This window comes from Symphalangus syndactylus, chromosome 3, assembly GCF_028878055.3.
Source record: "Symphalangus syndactylus isolate Jambi chromosome 3, NHGRI_mSymSyn1-v2.1_pri, whole genome shotgun sequence".
Taxonomy (NCBI): domain Eukaryota; kingdom Metazoa; phylum Chordata; class Mammalia; order Primates; family Hylobatidae; genus Symphalangus; species Symphalangus syndactylus.
This window is the reverse complement of record NC_072425.2, coordinates 143,311,275-143,324,243: the sequence shown is the minus strand read 5'-3', so window position 1 is coordinate 143,324,243 and position 12,969 is coordinate 143,311,275. Positions and strand designations below refer to the sequence as shown.

The 12,969-nt window shown below is 48.4% G+C and overlaps 1 protein-coding gene across 1 annotated transcript in view; it reads right to left on the bottom strand.

The window, feature by feature from the left end:
- The window catches only part of ST3GAL4 (ST3 beta-galactoside alpha-2,3-sialyltransferase 4), a 49,696-nt gene extending 37,227 nt beyond the window's left edge, over window positions 1-12,469 (bottom strand). Inside the window, exon 1 of the mRNA XM_063635645.1 lies at window positions 12,452-12,469. The gene's annotated coding sequence lies outside the window, so the exon portion shown is untranslated. The remainder of the gene's footprint in view (window positions 1-12,451) is intronic.
- Window positions 12,470-12,969: the final 500 nt, after the last annotated feature.

Below are 12,969 nucleotides of genomic sequence, written 5' to 3'. Positions count from 1 at the left end.
ACCTAGCCAGTCTGGATCCGTGGTTTGGGCTATCTCCTACCTAAAATGACTAGATATGACTCTTCAATTGCCATACAAATCCTTAGAGTCATTTGTACATAAAGTGACCCCTCACAAAAGAGAATCATAATATCCCAGACACAGTCTTATGAAGGGGTTCTGGATTTTATACTTCTGTAAGAGCCCCTTTCTCTCAGTTGAGTGTCTGAATTGAAAAAAATCAATTAATATTTTACCAACTTCTGAAAAAGTTTAAATGACACTTCGAATTATCTTAAGCAGTACAATCTGGGATGAATAAATTGGCCTCAGTAGTACTGTACAATAGAAGACTTCTTGCTACTTTAACTGCTCAAAAAGGGAGACCTTGTTCCCTAATTGGTAGAAAGGTGTTGCTGGCCGGGCCGTGCGCATGGCTCATGCCTATAATCCCAGCACTTTGTGCGGCTGAGAGAGGTGGATCACCCGCGGTCAAGAGTCTGAGACCAGCCTGGGTGAAACCCTGTCTCTACTAAAAATACAAAATTAGCCAGGTGTGGTGGCACACGCCTGTAGTCCCAGCTACTCAGGAGGCTGAGACAGGAGAATCCCTTGAACCCAGGAGGTAGAGGCTGCAGTGAGCCAAGATCACACCACTGCACTCCAGCCTGGGCAAGACAGAGTGAGACTCCATCTCAAAAAAAAAAAAAAAAAAAAAAGGTGTTGGCCAGGCACAGTGGCTCACACCTGTAATCCCAGCACTTTGGGAGGCTGAGGCAGGTGGATCACCTGAGGTCAGGAGTTCAAGACCAGCACGGCCAATATGGTGAAATCCCATCCCTACTAAAAACACAAAAATTAGCTGGGTGTGGTGGTACACACCTGTAGTCCCAGCTACTCAGGAGGTTGAGGCAGGAGAATCACTTGAACCTGGGAGGTGGAGGTTACAGTGAGCTGAGATTGCACCACTACACTCCAGCGTGGGCGACACAGTAAGACTCAATCTCAAAAAAAAGTGTCATTTTTATGTTAACAAATCAGGTATTACCGAAAATTTAAAAAACCTTAAAGAACACACATGGGTTTTTCATTAGATGGGCACTGCCTTCTCCATTGATTCACTCAGTTGGTTAAGTCTTGGCTCCTGGGAATCTTTGCTCAGAGGAATTTTTCAATCCTTGGCTATTATTCTCCTTACAATTATTATGTTTACCCCCCTGGTGCCTTGTATTCTCTCAAGGGTTCTAAATGATTTCCAACAGCTGCTGAAATATCAAACGGTTACCATGAAGATCACTCAACTTGAGGAAAGCAACACTGACTATTTAACTGCTAACTGTGGCCATGGAATTCTCATCCCCAACCTACCTACTGATGATGACAACATCATCCACCTGACTCTTTGTCCCAGTGACTACATTGGTGGTGGTAACAGAGAGTAATGCTGTGTCATCTAGTCACACCATCAGCTTGCTGAGAGAATAACCAAAAGCAAGGAATTGTTAAAGCAAAATTTGGAGACCAAGCCTGAAAAATTCCTTACCAAACAATACCAATGAGGCCTGAACAACAGCCTTAACCTTGCTCAAAAGACGGCACAATCAAATCTTTTTTTTTTTTTTTTTGAGATGGAGTCTCGCTCTGTCACCCAGGCTGGAGTGCAGTGGCGCGCTCTCGGCTCACTGCAAGCTCCGCCTCCCGGGTTCACGCCATTCTCCTGCCTCAGCCTCTCCTAGTAGCTGGGACTACAGGCGCCTGCCACCACACCCGGCTAATTTTTTGTATTTTTAGTAGAGACGGGGTTTCACCGTGGTCTCGATCTCCTGACCTCGTGATCCGCCCGCCTCGGCCTCCCAAAGTGCTGGGATTAGAAGCGTGAGCCACCGCGCCCGGCCGCATAATCAAATCTTAACTGGGGTTATTTATGGTAAATGCTTCTGTTTGACACAAATAAAACTTCAGCCAATCATAAGTAGCCAATTAACATATGGTTATGTGACTAGGAAACTTCCAACAAAGTAAACCAAACAAAGCAATTTTGTAATTGCAACCAATTAAATCAAATACATTCTTTATTTTGCTTTTACATTCACCCTCCAAACACTTGCCTCTGAAACTGTCATTGGGCCGCTAAACCTCTTGTGGTTTTGTTTCCCAATTCACTTCTTACACAAGTAAACTCTTTAAAATATTATTGTGCCTGAAAAATTCTCTTTCACACAGGTAATATATTTTATTTTATATCATTACTGGCTTTCAAATATTGCCCACTATCTATCCTGTGACCTCTGAAACTGAAGACATTTTAATACCAAGAGCCAATCGGAGTAACTTACTATAGAATATGCTCTATGATATAATGTAATTTCATATTATATAATTCTGTGTTTTCCTATCTTGCCTGGGAGGCTATGACCTCTGTGGTCAGGAACTTCTTTATATCTCTAGATTCTATTAAACTGCCAAGAATGTGGCAGATGTTTTATACACATTTGACAAACAATAGTATGTGACTAACGATGTATTGCATGGCGAATTAACAACTAAAACAACGTGCTGCACGTTCACTTTGTGCAAAACCAGGATCTCTTACTCATAGCCAGGGGCAAAAAAAAAAAAAAAGGGAAGAAAAGAAAAGGAATCAGGATCCTGCAATCTCTGCCCCACTAACTTTGGGGACCAGACAGTTCATTGTTGTGTGGTCTGTCTTGTGTATTGTGGGACGCTTAGCAGCATCTCTGGCTTTACCCACTAGACGCCAGAAGGAAATCCCACTGCCCAGGTGTGACAGAATGTTTCCAGACATTTCCAAATGCTGAGGACCACTGTGCTAGATGCTTCTAAGGACTGTGCAAGTATTAAATATGATCTCGATCTGGTGAGTTCAACATGATAATTACCTCCATTGTAGAGCCAGGGTACTAAAGTGGGAAAGGGGTCAATAATGGGCCCAGGTTGTACAGCTCGTGAGGAGTGGAGCTGGGGCTGGAATTCTGGCTCCTTTGCCCGGAACTCACCCCCAAACGCCCACACCATATGGCTTCTTGGGTTTTTTTGTTTTGTTTTGTTTTGTTTGTTTGTTTTTGAGACAGAGTCTTGCTCTGTTGCCGAGGCTAAAGTGCAATGGCGTGATCTCGGCTCACTGCAACCTCCGCCTCCTGGGTTCAAGCAATTCTCCTGCCTCAGGCTACCGAGTAGCAGAGACTACAGGCACCTGCCACCACACCTGGCTAATTTTTGTATTTTTTAAATAGAGACGGAGTTTCACCACGTTGGCCAGGCTGGTCTCGAACTCCTGACCTCAAGTGATCACCTGCCTTGGCCTCCCAAAGTACTGAGATTACAGGCATGTGCCACTGTGCCCGGCCCCTACAGCTTCTTCTAAAACCATCCTGTGCAGACTGGCTCCCTAGATTCCACAATCCCTGGGATGTCCACCTGCCCTATACAGCAATTAGGGGAAGGGGTCTCAAGCACATCCGAGTCCTTCCAAGGCTCCACACAGTGGCGAAGAGCCTGTGGAGCCCCTTCTCAGCCACGCTTCCGCACGAGACACAGTCTCTAGCCCCCACAGCCCTGGTGCTCTCTGCAAGCTCTGGAGTACGTGTTCAAGGCACACAGCTGTATTCGTGGGATCACTAACGCCTGCCAGCTGGACAACAGACTTCCATGAATCTGACCATTTTTTGCAGCCACATCCCACCATTGGCACGGACTGACTCTCTCCGCTGTAGGCCTGGGCTCCCGGGCTACGGACTCCTCTGGCTTCCCTGCTGAACCTCAGCGCAGGCCTGGGCTGTACCTGCTTCCACACATTCCACAGCCTGTCCAGGAGTGAGTCTCCATGGTGTCTGCCAACCCACAGCGATTCCTCTCGGCTTAGTGTCTGCTGCCCATGTTCTAGAGGGGACTCAAGCTGGACTGTGCATTTAACGTCATTAATACAACTGCCAGGTACAGCGAGAGCAGGCTACGGGCTGGGAAGTTCTCCCACAGGGTTAGAATCCACCCGATCAACACTCGGATACGGATGGTCCACTAGTTGTGAGTCCCCAGAACAGACCGGTCATCTGTAAAACTCCTCCTCTGCTCCAAAACCTCATGGGGTCCTCTTCTCACTCACGGGAGAGCCCGGGTCCTTGCTCTGACCCACAGAGACACACAACCTCCACTGGCCAGCACCTCCTCCTTCCTTGCCCAACTCCTCTCCATGGAGGCTGCCCCACGCAGCAGCCTCACCAGTTCTAGGGGGCTACCTGGGCATGCTCCCTCCTCTGAGGCTTTGTACTTTCTGTTCACTCAGTCAAGAATGCTTTTCCCTAGACATGGGCTTGGCTATCTCTCTTCATCCAGCTTTCCTTTTCTCTATTTTTTTTTTTTTTTTTGAGACAAAGTCTTGCTTTGTCATTCAGGCTGGGGTACAGTGGTGTGATCTTGCTTGGCTCACTGTAACCTCCACCTCCCGGGTTCAAGCAATTCTCGTGCCTCAGCCTCCCAAGTAGCTGGGATTTCAGGCATGCACCACCATACTCAGCTAATTTTTGTATTTTTAGTAGGGACGGGGTTTCCCCATGTTGTCCAGGCTGGTCTCGAACTCCTGACCTCAAGTGATCTGCCAAACTTGGCCTCCCAAAGTGCTGAGATTACAGGGGTGAGCCACTGTGCCTGGCCTCTTTGTCCAGCTCTTACTCAGCTTCTCTACTTCCCAGCAACAACTCCACACACCCAACGCTGCAGGTCCCCTCCCCTGCTTGCAAAGATGTTTCTCTTGCTTTGCTTGCTGCTGTATCACCCATGTCAACAATAGTGCCCTGCACCCAGTAGGCTCTCAATACAAACGTGTTGAATTAAGAAATGGATCTGTTCATCGGACGGCATTGCCCCAGTGCAGGTGGAACAGAGTGGAAGAGGCAGTGACAGTAGGTCAGATGTCTTCTGGCCCCTGTGGCACAGCCCCTCACCCCATCATTGAACACTGTGATCACAGCACGCCTGGGCACGGGGAGGCTTCCTGGCTCATTAGAGTTGGCAGAGAGCACAGTGAGTAAGTGACCAGCTAACTGCCTCAGGGTCACGCATGGGAGGATGGAAACATCTCTCAAGCTGTCTGACCTTTGAGGGAAAGGGGCCAGACAGGCTTCCACCTACAGCAAAAGAAGGCTCTCTGTTCCCACCCTCGGGCTCCACAGGCTACCCCACCCCCATCCGCCCCTGCAGCCTGGCGCTGCAGACTCCTGTACAGAAACATTGTATCACCCGTTTATCAGCTGCCAGTCACAAGACACCAACCACTTGAAAATCATACCTTGGTGTCTGCCTGGGAGGGGCAGAGGCTTTGAATTCCATTCTCAGGGTGAGAAAGTTGAAGCCAGTGTGAGAAGGTGGAAGTCAAGAGTGCAACCTGGGCCCAAAGTAAAGGACAAATCCAGTGCCTGTGTGGACCTGCTCCAGGTCCTGTTCAGGGGCTCCCTGGCACCCCTCCATCCCAGGAGAAACAATGCACCCACCCCAAGGATCTGAAGTTAAAGGCAAAATTGGGGAAGTTGCACTCCCCACCTCCCATCTTTCTAGATGCAGTACCTCCTAGAATCAGCACCCAAGTTCCTGATTAATCCATCCCCAAAGCAGCACCCCCTCTCCAGAGCAGCACCCCCTCTCCAGAACAGACCCTTTCAAAGCTCCTCCACTACTCAGCAGGCGCAGGGGTGCACAGTACTCAAGATGTCAGGCTTTAAACAAGTCAGGTACAGTGCATGTAATCAACAAATACTTGAATATATAATATCAGTATTCCCATGAAACAATGAGAAAAAAACATGGAATCAAAGAGAGAACAAGAGACAAGATAGGATCCCGCAACTGTGCTTCTGGGTATATACCCCAAAGAACTGAAACCAGGATATCAAAGCAATATTTGTACACCCATGTTCATAGCAGCATTATTCACAATAGCTAATGGGGAAGCAACCCAAGTGTCCATCAATGGATGAATGAACAAAATGTGATCTATGCATACAGTGGAATATTATTCAGCCTGAAAAAGAAATTCATGTAAAGGAAATATTATGGAGTTTTGCTGTATAAAATCCAAAGTGGGCCAGGTATAGTGGCTCACACCTTTAATCCCAGCACTTTGGGAGGTCGAGGCACGCAGATCACCTGAGGTCAGGAGTTCGAGACCAGCCTGACCAACATGGAGAAACCCTGTCTCTACTAAAAATACAAAATTAGCCAGGTGTGGTGGTGCATGCGTGTAATCCCAGCTACTCGGGAAGCTGAGGCAGGAGAATCGCTTGAACCCAGGAGGCAGAGGTTGTGGTGAGCTGAGATCGCGCCATTACACTCCAGCCTGGGCAGCAAGAGTGAAAAACTCTGTCTCAAAAAAAAAAGAAAAAAGAAAAAAAGAAATTCTGACATACACTGCAACATGGATCAACCTTGAAGACACTATGCAAAGTGAAATAAGCCAGTTACAAAAGGACAAATACTGTATCATTCCACTTATAGGAGGTACTCAAAAGCAGTCAAACTCATAGACACAGAAAGCAGAATGGTGGCTGCCAAGGACTAAGGGGAAAAGGAAATGAGCTATTGACTAGCAGGTAGGATGTTTCAGTTTGATGAGATGAAAAGATTTCTGGAGATGGATGGCGGCATGGTAGCACATTCTAAATTTACTTAATGCCACTGAACTATACACAGAAAAAGGGTTAAGATGGTCAATAGAACCTTGTGCTTGTGCATTTTATCATAACAACCACCAAAACAATCAAAGGAATAAAAAAGAACACAAAAAGGCAATTCACAGATTAAATTCAAACACCTAATAGACATAAGAAAAGATGCTCAGGCTCACTAGTAACCAGGGAATACAGATTAAAACCAAATATAGTTTCTCACACATTGCTGGTGGGAGTACCAGTTGATACAAAGGCTTAGAAGAGCATTTCACAATAAGTAGTGAGGCTGAAGATGTGCATACCTTACAATCTGGTGATTGCATTTCCAGGCATAGCCCTGAGTAACCCTCCCATGTAGGGGACACCCCATTCAAGCATGTTTATTAAGCAGTGTTACAATAGCAAAAAATGGAAACAACTTAACTATCGTCAGGAGAGGGATGGCTACATAAGCTGTGCTACATTCATGCAACTGAATACTATATAGCCATGTCAACTGAAGAAATTAATCCATATGGGTCAATTGGGATCAACACGAAAACATAACATTAACTTTTTAAAGTGTTGCAAATAGATAAAGGATGAATCAGAAAATAGCACTAAGTTTGTGTATATTTGTAAATAGTGTGTGCTTATGTGTATGATGAAAGAATAGGCCAGGCGCAGTGGCTCACGCCTATAATCCCAGCACTTTGGAAGACCACGGCCTGCAGATCATGAGGTCAGGAGTTTGAGATCAGCCTGGCCAACATGGTGAAACGCTGTCTCTACTAAAAATACAAAAATTAGGCAGGCGTGATGGCGTGCGTCTGTAATCCCAGCTATTCAGGACGCTGAGGAAGGAAAATCACTCGAACCTGGGAGGCAGAGATTGCAGTGAGCCAAGATCGCGCCATTGCACTCCAGCCTGGGCGACAGAGGGAGACTCCATCTCAAAAAAAAAAAAAAGGGAATATGGGGAAGAATAGAATAGATCATAGTGGCACATCTTTAGTTCTATATTTGTAATATTTTATTTCTTAAAGAAAAAATATCTAATATGAGATAAGGTTCACACTTGATAAATCTGGCTGATTATCACATGGAGGTCTGTTATATTAATTTTTACATATTTGAAATATTTTCATATATAAAAAAAGAATGAGGGCCAGGCACAGTGGTTCACACCAGTAATCCCAGCACTTTGGGAGGCCAAGGCAGATGGATTGATGGAGTTCAGGAGTTCGAGACCTGCCTGACCAAAATGGTCTCTACTAAAAAATACAAAAATTAGCCAAGCATGGTGGCGCATGTCTGCAGTTCCAGCAACTCGGGAGGCTGAGGCAGGAGAATTGCTTGAACCCGGGAGGCAGAGGTTGCAGTGAGCCAAGATCGTGCCACTGCACTCCAGCCTGGGTGACAGAGTGAGACTCCATTTCAAGAAAAAAAAAAAAAAAAAAGGAATGGAGATTGAAGAAATATAAATTCAGAAGCTAAATAATTTAAAATGAATACACTCACATAAAGTTTAAGTGAGATACAGAGAGCAAGCAAGCAAGCTCATACTTAAAAAACTAAGAAGTGCATTTGTAAGATGTACATATATTAACATATCAGTTAATTCCCTTAGCCTATAACATACTCACGCAAGTCCACCCCCCACTCCCCAAACAACGAAGGAACATAATTTAAAAATAAGCCAAGGCTATGAATATATACTTTACTGTAGAGAAATATAAATGGCACATAAGACATTTATCTACATTTAAAACTTCCAGTGTGGTTGAGACACCATGTTTCATAAATAGTAACAGCAAAAAACAAGGGTCCTGAGCTATATAGTGCTGGGGGAGTGTGGGAAGCAGGACCTCTCACAGATGTATGCTGGAAGTGAAAACCAGGCCACCTTCTGGGCAGACATTTCACAATATTTATCAAAATACCCTTTACCCCGGGGCTTCCATGCCAGAAGCTTATTCCACAGAAAAGTTTCCTGTATTTGCAAAGAGACTTGTCTGTTAGGATCTTTACTGCAGCACTTTTTCTAACAGCATAAGACGGAAAAATGAAATCTACGCACAGGCGCCTGTTTTAAAAAATTAGGCACACACAACGAAACACTATGCAGCTGTGAAAAATAGGATGCAAATCGATGCATGCTGATGTCAACTGATCTCCAAAGCATAATATTAAGATGTAAAAGGCAGGTGTAAAACAGTCATCTTATCTCCAAATGCACTTTCACAAAAGAATTACATGAATATTCAGATATATCTTATGTGAATACTCAGAAGGATGCAAAACAAGGCTACAGCCTCTCAAGAGGGCAGGCTGGAGAGTGACTTTCTCTCATATTCCCATTTGTACTGCTTAACTGTTTTAAACTGATGAGTGTGATACATTTTCAAGTAATAATTTGATTAAAAGAAAAAAATGGAAGAAGAAAAAATAAGGAATGTAAATGTTGCAGTCTCACACTTGGACCTGAATTCTGGACCAAACATCACTTCTGGGAGTGCGAATGACCTTTACGGGTCTCAGGTTTTCCACTGGGTAAATAGGGATTTAAAAAAATGGCACTATCAGCCGGCACGGTGGCTCATGCCTATAATCCCAACACTTTGGGAGGCCAGGCGGGCAGATCACCTGAGGTCAGGAGATCGAGACCAGCCTGGCCAACATGGAGAAACCCTATCTTTACTAAAAATACAAAAATTAGCTGGGTGTGGTGGCACACACCTGTAATCCCAGCTACTCAGGAGGCTGAGGCATGAGAATCCCTTGAATCCAGGAGGCGGAGGTTGCAGTGAGCCAAGATCGTACCACTGTGCTCCAGCCTGGGCGACGAGAGTGAAACTCTGTCTCCGAAAAAAAAAAAAAAAAAGAGAGAAAGAAAAAGGCACTATCTGGAAGGGAGGTCGTATGAGCAAACAACGTAGCTCCAAAGACAATTACTGAAATGGAAGCAGCAGATCTCAAGCCCTAGAACACGCATCACCTGCGCCTCTCACTGACTGGCCCTACTTGCCCTCCTTGTGTCCTACCCTGAGGACAGAAACAGCAGTGGCAGAGCACCAGCCACAATGTGCACCCTGGGCAATCACGGCCTGGCCAGGGCGGCAAGTGAGGCTGGGCTCCAGCCCTCCCCCTGCTTGCCAAACTGTATGCTCTGGTGCAGGGCTTCTCCAACGGGGCGGGGGAGGGGGGTGTGCGTTACCTTTCCTAATTTACAGGAAAGTGCTGTAGAGATTAGCAGCAACACCATTCAGGGCAGTTAACTTCCTCCTCTCTTCTCCAAGTTAAAACAGCGCAGTGCAAAGATCTGGATGTACACAGGCCTGGGCGTCGCCAGAAGCACCCCAGGGAAGCTGGCAGAGCCACCCACTGGTATTTGTCTTTCTCCATGCCATTTCCCCTGTACTCACAAGGATACCCTTCTCATGAGCAGGTGTGGCTTCTGCAGAGCTGGCTCCAGCCACCTTTTGTCCAGCTGTACCCACTTCCTAATTCTGGCACAGCTGGCCAGCCCTCTCTAAAGTGAGGTCACCCACAGGACTAGCCTGTGTCCCAGGAGAGCCACGGGGGTCACATCACTCCTTCCCTACTTGCTCCACAGAAGGGCTAATGGAATAATACCCCTGTCCCAGCACAGGCTGGGGACCCCAAGGCCTCCCCAGACTGTGAGGCTGGACAAGTCAGCAGAAACAGGAGCCACAGGGCCTGACGGCCGACTGCGAGCAGGTCACTGACTTGGACACTGTGGCATGGCAGAAACTGGGGTTTCTTTTTAGTAGAGATGGGGTTTCGCCATATTGGCCAGGCTGGTCACAAACTCCTGACCTCAGGTAATCCTGTCTCAGCCTCCCCAAGTGCTGGGATTACAAGCATGAGCCACCACACCTGGCCCTGGATTCACTTTTAAATCATCCCTGGGGCTGTGCTGCAGTTGCTGTGCATAATCTTTTTTTTTTTTTTTTTTTTTTTGTGAGACGGAGTCTCACTCTGTGGTCCAGACTGGAGTGCAGTGGCGTGATCTTGGCTCACTGCAACCTCCACCTCCTGAGTTCAAAGGATTCTCCCGCTCAGCCTCCCAAGTAGCTGGGATTACAGGCGCATGCCATTACGTCCAGCTAATTGTTGTATTTTTAGTAGAGATGGGGTTTCACCATGTTGACCAGGCTGGTCTCAAAATCCTGACCTCAAGTGATCCACCTGCCTTGGTCTCCCAAAGTGCTGGGATTACAGGTGTGAGCCACCACGCCCGGCCTGTTACACATAATCTTATTGAAGTTTTCAACCAATGGATGTGGGATTACTTTTTAGTTCTCATTTACAGATGGGGAAACTGAGGCACAGAGCGAATACATTAAGGGTCCCAAGATCAGAGAGCTCGAAAATGGTGGAACCAGGATTTAAAATTCAGCCAGAACTACTTTTAATCTCCATACTCTATGCACCTCAGAGCTTCAGAGTCCTCGTCTTTTAAATGGGAGTAACAGCAGCAAGTCCTCAGAGGTGTCCTGAGCCTCAAAACACATCCTGGTTTTTAACGTCCGCAGCCTCAGCAGGGGCTGGGCACAGAACAAGCACTCAGGACGTGGAAGGTGCCAGCGACACCTGGTCCTCCCCTCCCAGGCACAAGGCAGCCCCTCTCCATTCAAGCTCTGCCCCAGCCCAGCAGAGAGGGGTCCTCAGCCACTGCCCCCACCACTACCACAATCATACTCACCTCTCCTGGTCCATATGTGACAAAGGACCTGCCACGGCCAGGGAGACAGGCAGAGGCACTGCCACTCCCACTCTGCCCTGCCCTCGACTCAGCTCCACCCATGGCCCAGCCTCAGGGGAGGCTGCTGGGGTGCGATGGCATGCAGAAAGGGAGGGGGAGGGGTAGGAGGAGGAAGAGGCCCCTGGGGGGGTGGCTCTCCATCTCTCTCTTTCTGGGTGTAGCACCTCCTGGAGTTGGCGCCAGGCCCTGACCAGTTCCGCCCCATTCAGCCTTCCCAGAAGGGTTGACACACGGATCTCAGCCTGACCAGACACCAGCCTCCTGCCATGAGCGGTGCTCCATCTCCTCCACGGTGCCCCCTATAGGCAGGCCCCCCACACCTCAGCAGAGTCCACTTCCAGAACAATGCTCCCTCTGCAGATGACACACTCTACCCAAACCCGGTACCCCAAAATCCCCAAGCAGGGACAGCAAAGGCAACGTTCAGCCCTGCAGGTGCCACAAATTCCAGCCCTGGCCCACAGTACAGCCTCTGAATTCAGGCTCTTGGCTCTGCTTTTAAGTGTTTTGTAGCAGTGGTTTCTGCGCTCACCCTGCCTCCTCCCAGAAGGAACCCTCACTCGGCAGACCTTGCACTCCTGCCTCCCCTCACCAGAACATCTGCTGGGCACTGAGACGGACACCATGGTCAGCCTGGTACTTCACGAACAAGGATGTTTCCAGACCTGTGCAGCTGAGGGTTCGAGGGTCCACACCTGAAGTCTCATTAGGAGCCAGCAGGGTTAAAGGGGCTGAGCGAGTGAGAGGCAGACTCGCCAGAGGGGAGGGCCCTGCACACGGGAGGGAAAGTGGAACAGGGCCCCCAGATGAGGACGCAATGAAGACGCGGGAAGGTGGATAAGAAAAGCAAGCCCCACCCCTCCCCATGTCAGTTACCTACACAGGCTTCTCTAGCACAAACACACTGGTCCCTACTCAGACACCCGGGAACCAGATCACACAGACACAGGCATGCGTGCACACACACACCCAGCTCTCAGTCCTCCTCCTCTCTGCACGCCCCCACCACCCCATGCCCACATACAGCTTCCAGGGCTTGAGGGGCTCCCCCAGCCAGGGCACTCTCTTCCTCCATTCCTCAGGGCTGGCTGTGGGCCGGGCTCAGCGACAGCAGCTGCTGCTGCTTTACCTCCCCCAGGCCCACTGGGTTCCTCCCACCCCAGCTCTGGCTCCTATAGACTTTGTTTGTCAGCTTGCAGGTCCCTGGAGCTATCACCAGGCAGCCCGGAGCCTCTAAGGGGCAGGGAGTGGCTGTGCCAGCCCTCAGGAACCTCTTCCCCCAAAGCCAAGGAAAGGGGAGCCCTGGGCTCCTCACCTTCTGTCCAGCAAACTCAGCTTCCAGGAAGAGTGGCTCCTGACTGGAGACCCAGCCACGCCTATGAGCCCCACAGGTGTGTCCCCAGCAGGCCTGGAGAGTGTACCCGGGCAGCCTGTGGCCGTTTGGCCGAGGGTGCTGCAGAGCCTGCTGCCCCATGGAGGGCACTTCCTGGCTTGGTGCTCACACAACACACACTCACTGTCCTCTGGGCCCGTCTCAGCCTC